Here is a 17,172-nt window from a genome sequence, read left to right as displayed (position 1 = left end):
CATCTTAGTATTCCAGGGACCTCTTCCGACAGGTGGGTTGTGACCAGGTGCATGGGTGTGTCAGGAGTTAGGAAATGGGCTGACATGTACATGGAATATCATGTGTGCAGTGCTGCTCATATGTGTGGCACTTGCGCTGTCTATGTTCTGCTTCTATGGAACTCTGGTCACAGATAGTCCTTGCAAATATTGGATGTAGTTGGACTTATTGCTGTCAAGGGTCTGGTCAGACATTCCTGATACTGATGCAAAAGCACATCGCCTGCCTCATGTATGAGGCTTGTTTTCCCCTAATTGAGTGAGGGTGTCTTAGTTGTGTGCCATATGGTGCGTTGGACCTTGATTTCAAAATGTATGTGTGAAATAGGTGTGGTCCTCTGCTATTGGCCTTCAAAGGAGAAATGTACATGATATATGTCATTAACAGTGTGTGTGTATGTGACCATTCTATGTTAGGCATCACATTAGCTCTGGGATGTTCAGTGTCCTAATCAGTATCTCAGCAATACTCCATGAGGCAACACTCTTATTCTGATAAGTAGAGATGAAGGTGTGCAAAAATGAATAGCCAGACCATGATATGGTGATTATTATAGGTGTTTATTTAAATTAGTTAACTAAAGTGGTGAAGGTGATTATATTTAAAAGAAATTGTTGACGATATGTTGCCGCCTGCGTATACCAGCGGCCGTGTTCTGTAGTTCCCCCTCATGTTGCAGGCCAGCATACTCCTCTTCCTTCTCTTCAGACATATGTGGCTTTGGTTCCAGGAGGGGAATGTTCCTTTTGATGCAAATGTTGTGCAATATTGCACATGTTAGGATGATCTTACAGACCATCTCCGGCGAATAAAGGAGGCTATCACCAGTGATGTCGAGGCACTGAAACCTTGACTTGAGGATGCCAAAGGTCCTCTCGACAATGCTGCGTGTCCTCCTATGTGCGTGGTTGTAGGCACGCTCTGCAGCAGTACTCGGGTTGCCAAATGGTATCATAATCCATGGCTGGATGCCATACCCCTGATCAGCTGCAAGAGAAAATGAATGGGATCGTGTTGATGTAGCTGGCCCTATTGAAATCACCTTTCATGGCAGCAGTTGTCTTGTGTTGTCTGTGACTCTTTTGTGTTATAATGTAGCATCCTAGGCTTGTAGGATGTACCATCTGCATTGTGTTGTTTCCTTGGATGAATGAGTGTTTGTCTGCTAACCGGTTGTCAGCAGTATGTTTTGGGATTTGCAGTACAGTGTGCCCTCCCTAGCATTGTGACTTGTGATACAGGTGTCCGTGTGTCTTCACTGGGGGTGAGATGATAGTTCCATACACAGGTTAAAATTGACAGTGGTGGTAACACGTTCATATCGATGTACCCTGGACATCCCAGACCTTTAGACTTATGCAATGGATTAATGTAAAGGTCATTGGGACACTTACATTTTGCAAGGTGACATTTAGGCAACCCACTCCACACGTTGTGATCTTTGACGTCTTAACATTAGGATGTACAGTATTTTCAGATGTGTGACAGGTTCAATGGTGACCTAAGAAACATGGCTAGCAATGTCACGACCTCAGTGTGTTCCTGTTCACATGTTGCTGTTGTGGTGCATGTGTTGTGTGTCCTAGAGGGTTGCTGTGCAGTGTGCATATAAGTAGGTTTTTGTACTTACTAACAAGTAGTCTATTGCCATACCGTCCATCCTGCAAGTGTTCATTGATGGTGCAGTGACGGAAGATGAATGAGTCATGTACACTCCCAGGATATTTAGCCACAATGTTGGTGATCAATCCCTGGTGATCGACTATGGCCTGCACGTTGATGGAATGTGTGTGCTTCCTGTTGCGGTAGAGGTGTTCAGTTGCAGCAGGTGGCACAAGGCGTACATGTGTGCAGTCGATTGCACCAAGGACATGTGGGAAGCCACTGATGAGGTAGAACCCCTGTTTTGCTTCCTGCTGCTTCTGCAGTGTGTTAGGGAAGCAGATGTGGCGGGGTGTCAGTCCAATGATGGCATCCAGTACTTTGGGCAAAAAGGCGGAGAATGATGGTTGTGAAATTCCGGCAACCAGGGGACCAGTTGTTTGAAAAGAGCCACTTGCCAGCATATGAAGTACGGCAAGCAGCTTGGTTTCTGTTGGGATGGTGCGGGGTGTCAGCAAAGTGGGGACCAACTGCGGTTCAATGTTGCGCAGCAGCTGCTGAATGGCCTGCCAGTTCAACCGGTACCTCTGGATGATGTCATGTTCCCTGAGGCCCTGAAGGGTTGTTCTGGGTTCGGAATATCCTCTCCAGCCTTCTGCACTGCCTTTGGGGTCCCTGCTGGTGTTGTTGTAGCTGCTGTTGTTGCTGCTGGGCTCTGCGTGCACGCTGGATTAGAATCACCTCCATGTCTCCCTGTTGCTGCTCTGTTGCAGTTCTGCTGCTCTGCTGTTGCTTCTGTGTGTTCTGATTAAATACAGGTGTGTTTGCCCCATTTTAACGCCTGGGTTACTTTTTGTCGCCAAACGGGCTGTGCGTCATTTTCCGGCTCCGCTTCCCGGCCGTGCGTCATTTTTGCCCGAAAGCATAAATACGACGCACGGACGTTTAAGTAATTTTTGGGATGGGAACACCTACCTTGCATATGATTAACGCAAGGCGAGTTTATCGCATCCCAAAAACGACGCACACAGTGGAATTTTGTCGCCCGTGGGCTCCGACATCAAAGTTTAAATATGGGGCAACGTTTGCGCTGAATGTGCATCAAAATTCGCACATTCGGCGCAGACGGAGTATAAATATGCCCCCAAAAGTGTTAAGATAACTCTCGTGATTTATGTACATGTTGGACAGATATGAGAGTTATGTCTAGTGGCAGGTTTGACTTATCTAAGGTAGAACATATGGTTAATATGCCTGCTGCAAAGAACGTCTATCATCCAAAGAACAGTAATGTATGTGCATAGCATAGCGGTTTACTGCTTTTGTCACAGAGAATCTTTCGTCACTGTGCAGGTAATAGGTTACATTTGAGCTATGAACCATCATCAAAGAGATGCATTCAAACTGCATGGTACAAGTCAGAAAGTTATTTTTTTTCCAGTCTTTCATTTTACTTATGCTGCTAAAAAAGGTTTGCTTGTGTAGAAATGTGTTTTTATTATTAAAGTCAACACAAATCACTGTGTTATGTTCTGAATCCTGGGTTTGTGATTCTCCAGACCAAGCACTCTTAGAAAATGCCTACCAGTGGGGGTAACATGTGAATCCTACATGCTGTAGTCCCCTGTCGAGTGCTCCAACACCCTACACTGACATGAGAGGTGTTAAAAAACAAATAAAATTACATGTGACAGAGAGCCTACGGAGAGATGAGAGATCCTTATGGTTTTACTTCCTTTCCCCGCCACATATATATGTGAAAAAGCTTTCTCAGGTCTTAAGTACCCAAAAATCATCTGGGAAATGTAGAATCTGGCTTTAGGATTCAGCTTTCCTAAATAAAAGTAAACCATGAAAAGTTACTTGCTAAGATGCAGTGCCAGCCTTCTCATAATTTTGTTTTGATTATTTTTGCATACTTTTTCAATATAAAATAATTAGAACTTGTTGTATTTTTTATGAATTACTGTTTTTAAGTTTGAAATTTAAATTGTACAAATTGCTTAGGGTCCTTGGCTTCCAGTAGTGATTCAGTGGGCGTCCTCAGGATTCAAAAGGTTGGCAACCACTGATTTAGAGCTTTCTTTTAAATGTTCACAACTTTATCAGGACCTTGTCCGATGGCCAGATGATTTGTGTCTCTTCTCAGCCACAACCTGCCTTGCCCTGCAGAGACTAGCTCCGAAGGTAAACTATCCAACTGAGGCAAACCTGGTTTCTGTATCTTACCCATGCTCCATCAAAGTCGGCCTTAAATTGCACCAATGACCTGGATAAGAACAAGATGACTGCGGTTGACATTTATCAATTTTTGGTGCTAATTGTTTTTTCAGCTTTAAAAGTTCATCAGAGTATTTTCTATTTTTATAAATTGAACTGAGATTTTTTGTTGTGTTGTGTTTTCAACTTTTTAACTATTTTGCTACTTGTAAATACTTTCCACATTTTCTTAAATTTAGCCTTGTCTGCTCTTTGCCATATCTGCCAGGAGTTGAGCTCAGGCATAAATTATTGAACTCGTACTGGAATTAACAGAAATATTGATATTATCCACCTCAATTTATAATCCAGTGTCTCACTCTTGCACAAATATATCTTTATGTAACCATTTATGACTACAAACAATCAATACAACAGATGATCTAATTTGTACTTAGTATCAGACGAGGGCTAAACAATTAAAACATATAAATATAGAAAATAAACATGTATAATAATTTCTTAACAGTGCCAACATCACTGTGCAACATGACATGGATTACTGAGTGAAAATATTTAAAAAGCACCAGACAAGTGGACAGCATGCTTATGAGTCGTATTTGACAGATCAAAGGGACTCAGCAAATTGTGTGGAAATGATCAGTCCAGCTGTTGACTGTGTTAACACAAATATTTTATTTAGAAATTATTAATGAATGTTTATGTGTTCTAATAATGAGTTTGTTAGAAAATGACTAACGTAGAGAAATTAACGTGCACATTTGAAATTGTGACCTGGGAGATTGTCCACCAGTATTCACAAATGTACTAATAAACGACTAGCATACATGAAATATAGAAAAACGTATAAAACCAATGTAGTAATGTTTCATATTGAGAGATGTAACCTATGTTTCGCAATGACGGTAGGCCTTAACTTTGTTAATGTCTTGGCCTAGTTTTGCCAGGCCTCATGCAGAAGCTGAATTTCTTAACGTTCAATGAAAAATGCTGACAAACTGAACTAACCATGAACTGCTCATTGTTTAATAAAATTTGCTTAGCTGAAATTTTTACATGAACCGATGGACAGGAGATGATGGAATTAGAAATGTAACGACTAACGTGTAAAGCGCACTGAGTGTACTTTCCCAGGACTTGAACAATGGAGGCACTGACTGGAGAAGAATACGCAATATTTTCGATACCTGATGAGCTGGATGATGACGACATCGTAAAGCGGACCAATCAACCACATGAGAACTGTGAATTAGAATTCATAGATTTGGAATTGAACAACTATTGGGTAGAGTCATAACGTACGATTAATTGACCAATTGGAAATTGGGAGATAGTCTGGGTAACTTCAATATAACAACGTGACAGAGAGAAGAGAGTTCAGAGGATGCTAGGGGAGCGAGACTGTGAGATCATAGAGGTGATTTGAGATTCTGTCATTGGGCTCATACTCTCTGACTGAGAGCCTGATGTGATGCTGACCGACTGATGACCTGAAGACGAAGACTGACTCTGTTGCTGATCCATACTAAGGATAGGTAGATATGATAAAGTGACTGAATATAAGTTTGTGCCTTTTCTTTCTAGGTACCAACTGCGCTGGTTAAAAGTTTTCTTAGCTAGATGATTTTTCCCCAAATTCTTCTTTTAAATTGTTTTTGCATGAAGCCCTACATGCTGATGCTAATCTAGACTTGATGAGGTTTTCCTTATATGACAACTGACAAACTTAGAGACAAATGATTGACAGGCGGTTTTGCTGAACTCTATGAACAGGGAAGACTCATTACCTTTGATCTTTCTATTGAGTTTTACTAATGCATTAGAATATGCTTTGATGCAAGTTTGGATTAGATTATGTTTTTGGTGCCTTCTAATAAATAATATGGATTTTGATTGAATTGTATTGCATTGAATTAACCTCATGATTTAGTATTGTAACTAATAGGGAAATAAGATCACTAAAACATACAACAAATTGTGGTTATTCATGACTGAAAGGTCCTGGTGTGATGTTCCATTGATTCGTTAATAACAATGACTAATGTTTATTGAGTTTTGTGTATTAGTCATTTGGGATACCATCCATAACCTAGCTACGATACTCCATGCGAATCAAAAGTTTCATCGACCTATGGGCATCCCCTTGTAAGTTTACTTATTAAGGACCAGGCGCGCTAACAGTTTTTGGTAGCAGCTTGATGGTTAGTTTCCTTGGAGAACTAGTTAGGTGGTTATGGTAGTAGTTTAAGGTTGGTTAGTTATTCAGTATTGAGATTTGAATTTTGTTTTCTAAAATGGCAATTGTAGCAAAGATGATGTCCCCTTAATGCCAGATCCTGGATCCTGCAAGTAGAGTTGAGTATGTTCTTGGCATTCTAGTGATAGAATGAAAGGGATAGGTTCCGCTTGCACAGCTTCTGCAAATCACAGGTGAATTGTGACATATGTGAGGGAAATTAGGGAGTCTGCGTACTCCAGTTGAAGTTTAGTAGGAGTGTGCGTACTCCGCAGTATGAGAGTAGAGAAGTCGTCGAACTTCATTTGTGTGTGGCGCTTTGTGCTAAAAAAAATTCCACGTGAGTATTGATGTATGGACCCTGTGTGGTCTTAGACTCCGGAGTATACTGACAAGTGTAGGAGACACTTGGTTAAATGTTGTAATTTTCTGGTTTAGTAGGTTGATTGGGTGTGTTCAACAAGCCGATGTGAGAGTTAAAGTGAACAGGAGAAATTTGTGACTGAGATTAGGCGAGTACTATGTACACCAGGACAGAACCATTGATCAGATGAGAGTAACATTTCCGGTCAAATTTTGGTTGCGAATGTGGGAGACTGAGAAAGAGGAACAGTTGTATGTGCGAAAGGGCCATCAGTGAAAAACCTGTAAGGTCTCTGAAGCAATTGTATTACCTTCCTGTAGTAAACCAGCAGATTTGTTTTGGTTATTGGTTTGGTTAGTGCTCGCAATAATTTGCATTAGTTTTGTGTGAATTGAAGTTTAGGAGAAAGAGCCGCAAGACTTTGTCAGCCGCAGTGTGTGTGAATGTGACACCACTGGTGCCGCGTTGGGATCGGTTGGTTAGTGAGAAGGGTCGCACGTGGATTGGCAGCCGTCCGTGAGAAACAATTGGTTGAGAACGTGGGTGAAGGGAATCTTAAGAGTAAAATTAATTTCCTGATTTGATTCGAATACACTAAAGTAGAAAAGATTAAGTTTTTAAATGCATTTAAGAGTGCCATAAAGGGAGATACATACTTTAAGGCGACTGTAGGGAAGCCTGCCCCACCAGAGGGTTTTCCGGCTTGTATTGTGATGGAGGAGCGAGGTGTTGTGCCATGTTTGGTTAAAACAATGGTGCAATTTAACAGAGAAACAGGGAGGTTTAGTGTTTCCTGAGCATGGGTCATTTAATTTAAGAATTTTGGATCAATTACGGATGCCGCTGTATGATACAAGGCCCCTTCCGAGAACTGCAGAGTTTGAGGCGTTAGCAGTTTGGGAGCTGATAGCGAGACAGCAACAGGAAATAAAGTTTCAGAAGAGAATAAGGAAGATGAAGAAGTCCTCAGCTGAAGCGAGATGGGATTGGGAACAGACAAAGTGGAGGACAGTGACATTGCAGGACGTTAAGTTGTTTCCAGCTATTACCAAAGACAATGAGGCAGAAGGGAAAGAGAAGACTATCAAAAGTAATAAGAATTTGCCTGGGGGTAAAAAGAAGAAGTCTTACATAGTAGAAGAAGACTCAGGTGTTGAGGATCTTATTACAAAGATCTTGAGGGACCGACCTTCTCTATATGCGGTGTATGAAGGGGGTCAAAGTACTAGTTCTGCTCCAACTGCCCCGGCACAGGCAATGGGAATGGCAAGTCCAGTACAGGTTGATAACAGACAGGTACAAGGTGTGGTGCAGAGTACTCCTAATGTGTTGGCTACTTCGGTAGTTCAGGTACAGATGCATCCGCCAGAGATACAGAGAATTTATCCTGAAGTGCCGATTCTTGAGACAACTTTGAACTTAGTGGTGCCTATGGAATTAGTGGTTTCAAGACCATTACTAGTCCAGACTTAAGCGATCCCGATATTGATGCCCCAGGCACAGCCACAGGGTGTGCTTATGTTTACACCATTAACAGGGACACAGTCAGATTTGACTCCAGTAATGAATAAGAGTATGTTAGTAACACTTCCACAGAATGCAGGAGTTACCGATTACTGTTGGTCCAGCGGTACCATTGTTTGCGCAGAAGAAGCCAATCACAGGAGAGCAGGGTGAAATGTTACAGAGCCTTGTGAGGTTCGTAGTCTGCGATTCCAATGCAGTATCCTTACTGGGAAGGGACTTATTGTGCAAGACTTAGGCCCTCATTATGACATTGGCAGTAAATCCCACTTACCGCCATGCTGACTGCCGCCAACATACCGCGGCAGATAGCCGCTAACCATATTATGACACACACATACCGATCCATCACTATACAGCCACACACACAAGTCTGCCAACCTAAAGGTCAATGATAAACTGGCGGTATCAAAACCCACACCGTTACGCCAACAGAACAACGCCCACAGCATTATGACCCACAAATCGACATAGTGGACATTCAATGGCGGTAAACAATTGCGGTACAAATCGCTGCGCTCAAAATACACACACACTAACAAAACAGCACCACATTGGTAAATTTAAACTAGACACACTTGACACCCATGCACACACCACACCCACACACCCACACCACTATAAAACACCCACCCACATTACCCACAACCCTTTATGATTACAAACCATTGGCACGAGACAGACACCACGACCACAGACAGGACCAGAGCTACACACCACCTACACCTATACACCACCCACATCACACACCGCAACAGATCACCCTACACACCCTCAGTCGCACCACTCACACCACACTCATGGCACAACAATGACACCCCAGGTTCTCTGAGGATGAGCTAAGGGTCATGTAGAGGAAATCATCATCTAGGTAGAGCCACAGCTATTTGGATCACAGGTGCAGCAGGTATCCATTGCTAGGAAGATGGAGCTATGGTGGAGAATCATGGACAAGGTCAACGCCGTGGGGCAGCACCCCAGAACAAGGGATGACATCAGGAAGAGGTGGAACGACCTACGGGGGGAGGGGTGTTCCATAGCAGCAAGACACCAACTCGATGTACAGAGGACTGGCTGTGGACCACCACCTCCTCCCCCACAACTAACACCATGGGAGGAGCAAATCTTGGCAATCATGCATCCTGAGGGCCTGGCAGGAGTAGGAGGAGGACTGGACTCTGGTAAGTCAATTCTCTATTACAATCACCCCCCTACCTGCGCACCATCACATACCCCCACCCTCACTCCCATCACTCAACCACCTCCCACACACCCCACCATCACAACCCACTCATCCCAATGCCAAGCCCTGCATGCAGCACCAATGCATGGACACCCCTCACAGACCTACATCGACTCCTATCATCACAGCATGCACACTAGAGAGAATCACCTTACCCACCAAATAACAACTCACACAAGGCAAAGGTACCAGGGCAATAATAACCATACAGGGCAACACACCCATGCACAATATGTCACACGCAAAAACAATAACACTGCATTTACATCCCCACTTGTAACCCGGCCAATGTCGCTGGCGAAGAGGTGCCAGCAACATCCAGTCCCCACAGAAGAGGCCCACAGTGATGAAAGCAGCTCTGGTTGCCTGGATCTGGATGACCAACCTGGCCCATTAGGGACCTCCGGACAGTCAGTTACCCAGGCACACTGTCACACCACCACAGAGCCTCCCCCTTCAGGAAGCACCACCAGAGCACCCACCCAGCAGGCCCATACCCCTGTCCCCAGGACACGTCAATCAGCAGTGTGTCCACTACTACAGGGACCCCAGGCCATCCCACAAACACAGGACAATCAGGGACAGGCCACCCCACAAACACAGGACAATCAGGGACCTGGGGTCAGTGGCAGTGGGCATACGGTTCAGGGTACAGAGTCACAGGACAACATGGAGCTGGGAGGACTGCTGTGTGACAGGGGGAGGACAGGCCCAGCAAACGGACCCTCCAGGAGACACTCACTGCGATCCTGGGTGCATATCAACATTCCCAGGATACGCTGGGGCAGATCATGGACAAGATGCAGGAGAACATGTGGCTGCAGGAGGGACAGTACCTGGGGATCAGGGAGGACTTAAAGGCCATTAACACCACCCTGGTCTCCATTGCAGGTGTGCTGGCAGACATGGCCAACAGTATGAGGGAGGCAGTGGCACACCAGCAGGCCCCTGACACTAGCCAGACTACTGAACAGCCCTCCACCTCTGCTGCCACTAGTAGACAGGAGGCCCCACCACAGGACCAACAGGCCACCAGCACCCCTCCCCCTGCAGAAGGAGAACCACCCCACAAACGTTCCCCCAGTACCGACTGCTGTATGGGCCTCCAGATCAACAGGTGAGTACACCATGAGTACAATGCATGGGGCGTGAATGCATGGAGTGCTGTGTGTGAAGGCCTCATGTGGGGGGTTGATGGATGGGCCCTGGGCAGCGTGCGGCATGTATGCTGGGCCATGTCTGTGCTAATGGGGATGGGAAGGGGCATGGTGGGCCATAAGTGTAACAGGCAGGACGGTCGGACTAATACCTTTCCCTGTGTGTATTTCCCTGCAGGTCAGCGGCCATGAAAAGAAGGGTATATGGCGTGCCATCACCAAGGATGTGCAGACCCTGGGGGTCTATGGCAGGCTGAGCACCCACTGTCAGAAATGGTGAGAGGACCTGAGATGTTGGGCATGGAAGACAGCGGAGGCCCAGCTGGGGATGGCCTCCCAATGAGGAAAGGGTGCCCATTGAACCCTGACCCCCCTGATGGGCCGCATACTGGCGGTGGCCTATCTGGAGCTAGATGGGTGCTTGGGGGCATCACAGCAGCATCAAGGGGCTGAGTACTGTGCCCTACATTACAAATTACGCCTGGTGGGGTGGTATCAGGGTGGTGGGGTGGTATCAGGGTAATGGGGTGGGCCCTGTGGGTACCCCTAGGCCAGGCCTGGCATTGCAGAGTAGGTCCATGTTGGGCAGGTGTCTGATGTGAAGGTCCTCAAACCAAGCTAGTCGGCATCCACTACTAGGCATGGGTCTCTGGGTCTGCTACAATTTGTGTTAGGTGTCCCTATCCATGGGCTGGTGACCAGTTCTGTGACTGGTAGTGCATTGCCTAATGCTTAGAGCTGTTCCCTGTGTGTAAGTGTGTTGTGTACGCCAACAGTGGTGTTGGAGTCCCCATTGACCAAGTGTATCCTTTGTCTCTTCCCCCCTTTTTGTTTTGTCACCCTGTCCTTATATGCATTAGCATCATCTGGCGGAGGAGCATAGGCACCGGCAACAGAGGGAGCTGCATCCCACAGGACCCAGGAGGCCGAATCCACCGACTTTGAGGGCACCAGTGGGACGGAGGGCGAGGGGAGCATCACGGCGCAGACTGGAGGGGACAGTTAGGTCACGGATACCTCCTCTGATGGAAGCTCCTGGTGGTGGTGGTCACCTCTGCGCTCACCCCGGCTACAGGTACAGCAGCCACCCCCTACCAGCACCATCCTCCCAGCAGCCCCTCAGCATGTTTCCTGTGCCCGCTCACCCAGGAGGGTGGGCATCTCCTTTGCCCCAGGCACCTCAGGCCCTGCCTCAGTTAGCCCTGCTGCCCTGAGTGAGGGGGTTATTGACCTCCTGCGACCCATCTCTGTTGGGCAGTCAACCATTGTGAATGCCAGCCAGGGGTTAGCAGCCCAAATGCAATAGACAAATGCATTTCTGGAGGGCACTCACACTGGCTTGGCGGTCCAACATAGATCAATCCAGGCTCTGACCTCCTCTCTGATGGCAGCCATTGTCCCTGTTTTCACCCTCCAACTTCCTCTTCCCAATCCCATTCCCCTCAACCCCAATCTATCCCAAGCACACAGTCAGACGAGCAGGCACCCAGGACAACACACAAGAGTGGACATGGCAAACACAAGCACTACACTTCATCCCACAGGCACTCACACAAGCACCATCAGAAGCAGACATACCAACATCCACTGCCTTCACTGGGGCCCCCTCCTCCTCCTCATCCACCTCCCTCCCAGTAGCGTCTCCACTCACACCTGCATGCACTAAATCCTCATCTAGTACCACCATCACCAGCACACCTACCAGTACACACCCCTCACTGGCCGTCACCATCCCCACGTCCATGCACACGTCCCCTGTGTCCACCTCACAACAGCATCCAGGCCATGCACCTGCACCCAAACACAGCAGACTGACACCTCCTACCACCACTCCCTCTTCCTCCATTCCCAATCTCACTCTTCCTGACCCAATGTCCCTAAGAAGCCTTTCCTTGCCACCATTGACCTCTTCCCTATCACTCCCCCGTCCCACTTGTCAGGCCAGGGTAGTCAAAACCCAGGCAAGCACCTCAGCCACCCAGTCCACGGGCACAGTAGTGTCTCAACCAACTACAGGTGGGAAAGGATCCCAGCCACCAGCCAGTCAAACAGAAATGGTGCCTGCCCCAAGTGCTTCAAGGAAAGACAAGGAGCCAGCCCAAGCTGCAGGAAGGAAGGGTAAGGAGCCAGCCCCAGCTGCAGGAAGGAAGAGCAAGGAGCCAGTCCCAGTTGCAGGAAGGAAGGGCAAGGAGCCAGCTCCAGCTGCAGGAAGGAAGGATAAGGAGCCAGCCCCAGCTGCAGGAGGTAAGGGCAGGGGCCAGCCCCAGCTGCAAGAAGGAAGGGCATGGAGCCAGCTCCAGCTCCAGGAAGGAAGGGCAAGGAGGCAGCCCCAGCTGCAGGAAGGATGGGGAAGGAGCCAGCCCCAGCTGCAGGAGGGAAGGGCAAGGGGCCAGCCCCAACCACAGGAAGGAAGGTCAAGGAGCCAGCCCCAGCTGCAGGAAGGAAGGGCAAGGGGCATGCAACAGCAGGCAGGAGAGACAAGGGGCTGGTGCTGGGACTCAGTCTGAGCCACCACCACCAACCATGATGGTGCAGCCATCCGAGACTGCAGGGGATAAGCTGGAGCCTCCCCCAAACACTACCAGCTCCACCAGCAGCACCGCCACCAGAACCGTCACCTGCCCCAGTGGGCAGATGTCAGAGGCTGCAGGGGATGGGTTGGAGCCTCCCCCCACCACTACCAGCTCCACCAGCAGCACCGCCCCCAGCACCACCACCTGCCCCAATGGGCAACCGTCTGAGGCTGCAGAGGATGGGCTTGAGCCTCTCCCCACCACTACCAGCAGCAGCACCACCACAGCCACCACTGAACAGCCTTCACTGCCGGTCGGACAGTGTGCAGTCCTGCGTCCATGGGCTGTTGTGTGGCCTGGCCCCGCAAATCCTGTGGGTATGACACCCAGCTGAGAGACTGTGACCTTGCACTTCCCAAGATCTGCATCACAGGGAATGATGCCCCCTCCAGAACCAGTGGAGAAGCCATCCACTCACCCCATCCTCCCCAAGATGAAGCTCACTGGGCACGATGCCCCCTCCAGAACCAGTGGAGAAGCCATCCACTCACCCCACCCTCCCAAGGATGAAGGTCACTGGGCGGGATGCCCCCTCCATAACCAGTGAGGTCACCCATCTGGGAGACTGTGGCCTTGCACTCCCCAGGACAGCGCACAGGGCATGTTGCCCCCTCCAGAGCATGTGGGAAAGTCACCCACTTGAGAGACTGTGGCTTTGCACTCCCCAGGACAGAGCACAGGGTATGTTGCCCCCTCCAGAGCATATGGGCAAGTCACCACTTGAGAGGCTGTGGCCTTGCACTCCCCAGGATTGAGCACAGGGCATGTTGCCCCCTCCAGGACCAGTGGTGTTGAACCATCTTCCGGCTGAGGTGCCCCCCCCCGTTCCCCGTCACCCAGAGGTGCCTGCCTGTTTTCAATATGATGCCCCTGCAGTGTTCTCTCCGTGTTGTTGCAGGAATGAGGTGAGGCCTTGGACTTTGCGATGTGGCCCTGTGGTTTACGAACATTGTGGACTGGGCAGTGTCCCTAGATTTGTAAATATGTATATACTTTTTGATTTTGATGCATGTTTTACTAATATATTTATCTTATTACACTCTTTTTACTCTGTTGTAGTTGTCCTTGCATTATTCCTCAGGGGTACGGGGTGAATATGTTATGTTAGTGCATCTGCTTGTGTGTATGGTGTTGGGTGTGGGAGTGTTGCATGTTGTGTGTGTGTGTCTATTTCTTTTTCTTCCCCCTTCCCCTGTGTGCTAGACGGCAGTACTCACCGTGGTCGTCTTCGCTGTCGTTGGTGTTCGTAGTGGAGCAGCACTTAGAAGAACATCGGGAAGACATGCAACTCGGGCTCTATGGCAGCGTGGTTGTTCCCTGAGTCTCCAAAGGTGAGTCGTTTCCCTTCTGTGCAGTGTTTCTGGCAGGATTTTGATGTAGTTGTTAATGCCCTGGAAAAGGTGGTGGTTTCCTGTCTTATAATACAGTGGGTGAAACATTGTCTTCTGTCTGGCTGTAGGCAGTTACCGCTGTGGTGCCTGTTGATTCCGCCCTGGCAGTCGGTGTGTTAAAGTGGTTGTCTGCTGAGATGTTTGCATCGTGGTCATAATTTAGCAGTTATTACCGCCGGCCTGTTGGTGGTATTACTGCCACTTTATCACCGATCGCCAGGGTTGTAATGAGAGCCTAAATGTTCGATCTCTTGCTCAACTGCTGGAATAGAGATTTAGACAAATAGTGATGATCAAGAAGAACAAGCTCCAGAAAATGAAAATGACACTACCACTGAAGAGTACCCATTGATTGAGCTTTTCTCAATGTTTACAGTATAAGAGCTTCATTCAGATTTGCAGGGAAGAGTACAGGAAAATGTGTGGGATCTATCAGGCAAAGAAGTGGGTTTGATCAAGGGAGTGGAGCCGATTAAGGTTACTTTGAAGCCGAATGTAGTGTTTCTGCAACTTCCACAGTACAATATGCCACAAGATGTCTTGATGAAAGTGGCACAGATAATTGAGGACTTTGTGAAGCAGGGAATCTTGAAAGAAGTGCTAAGCAGCCCATGTAATTCACCAATAATGGGTTTGAAAAAGCTGTTTGGAAAGGTGCGAATTGTGCAGGATTTGAGGAAGGTAAATGACATGGTGGTCAAATGTTGTCCTGTGGTGCCAAATCCAACAATAATAATGTTCCAGATTCCATGCGATGCAGAATGGTTCACAGCGGTTGTCTTGTCGCAAGCCTTCTTTTCTGTCCCTCTTCATGAGGATAATCAGTTTCTCTTTAGTTTCAAATTCTTAGACAGAGTCTATAGTTGGTTCAGACTTCCTCAAGGGTACACAGAGTCACCATCCTTGTTTAACCAGATCCTGAAAAAGAACCTGGACTCTTTGGAATTGCTGTTTCAATCGACTCTGGTACAGTACATTGATGACTTGCTCATTGCCTTCAAAAAAAGGGACGAGTGTAAGCACGACTCGATTGCCCTATTGAATTGTTTGGAAAAATCTGGTCATAAGTGTCACCATTGAAATGACAGTACTGCCAGAAGACGGTGAAATATCTGGGTCACCAAATTGAGAAAGGGTCCTGGAGATTTTCCAGAGAAAGGATCACAATGATATTGCAGAGAAGTCCTCCGACTTCACAGAGAGATGTCAGGATGTTTCTGGTAATGGTGGGATATTGTCGTCAATGGATCCCAAATTTTACTGAGATTTCTAAGCCATTGCAGAAACTGATGCATAATGATGTCACTGATTCTATAACATGAGATCACGAACAGATGAAAGCGTTCACTGAGTTGAGAGAGAGTTTGTGCAGAGCTCCAGCGTTGGGTATGCCTGACTACACAAAGCCATTCACATTGTTTTGTCATAAACGTGATGCTTGTTCTTTGTCTGTCTTGACACAGGTCCTTGGAGGTGCTTATCGCCCAGTAGTCTATTTTTCAGCTACCTAAGACCCAGTTGCCGCAGTCTTACCGGGTTGTTTGCGTGCAGTTGCCGCAGTTGATCAAAGCCTTTCACAATGTGTGGGATATCCCCTGACGGTAATGGTCCCTCACTCAGTTGAGATTTTACTGACAATGACGAAAACACAGTATTAGACTGGTGCCAGACTGACAAGATATGAGACGTGCATTTTTAGGTGCTCCAAATTCCAAACTTCCAAGTGACACTGTTGAAATTGAAAAGGAGGAAGACATTGAGCATGATTGTCTTGAGGTAACTGAGTTGTGCACCAAACCAAGGCCTGACATCAGAGATACTCAATTGGGAGAAAATGATCAAATTGTCTTTGTTGATGGTTCATGTCTCAGGGATGGTATAGGGACATTGAGAGCAGGCTATGCCATGTGCACAATTACAGGTACTTTAGAAGCTACTTGGCTTCGAGGAGTATATTCTGCATGAGTAGCAGAACTGGTTGCTCTTACTAGAGCGTGCCATGTGTCTGCAAGATTACGAGTCATTACCTATACAGATAGCGAATACGGATTTTGAATTATTCATGATTTTGGTCAATTGTGGTCACAAAGAGGTTTCCTGACCTCTACTGGATCACCAGTGAGAAATGGTGAAAGAATAAAATAATTGCTGAATGCAATACAATTGCTTGAAAAATTGCCATGGTAAAATGCAGTGCACAGAGTGCAGAGAGTTCAGAGGATGCTAGGTGAGTGAGGCTGCGAGATCATAGAGGCGATTCGAGATTCTGTCATTGGGCTCATCCTCTCTGACTGAGAGCCTGATGTGATGCTGACCGACTGATGACCTGAAGTTGAAGACTGACTTTGTTGCTGATCCATACCGAGGATAGGTAGATATGATAATGTGACTGAATATACCTTTGTGCCTTTTCTTTCTAGGTACCAACTGCTCTGTCTAATAGTTTTCTTAGCTAGATGATTTTTCCCAAAATTCTTGTTCTAAATTGTTTTTGCATGAAGCCCCACATGCTGATGCTAATCTAGACTTAATGAGGTTTTCCTTATATGAGGACTGACAAACTTAGAGACAAATGATTGGTGGGTGGTTTTGCTGAACTCTATGAACGGGGAAGACTTATTACCTTTGATCTTTCTATTGAGTTTTACTAATGCATTAGAATGTGCTTTGATGCAAGTTTTGATTAGATTATGTTTTTGGCGCCTTCTAATAAATAATACGGATTTTGATTGAATTGTATTGCATTGAATTAATCTCATGATTTAGTATTTTAACTAATAGGGAAATAAAACACTAAAACGTATAATGAGTTATGGTTATTC

Source organism: Pleurodeles waltl, chromosome 3_1 (genome assembly GCF_031143425.1).
Source record: "Pleurodeles waltl isolate 20211129_DDA chromosome 3_1, aPleWal1.hap1.20221129, whole genome shotgun sequence".
Lineage (NCBI taxonomy): Eukaryota > Metazoa > Chordata > Amphibia > Caudata > Salamandridae > Pleurodeles > Pleurodeles waltl.
This window is presented reverse-complemented; position numbering follows the sequence as displayed.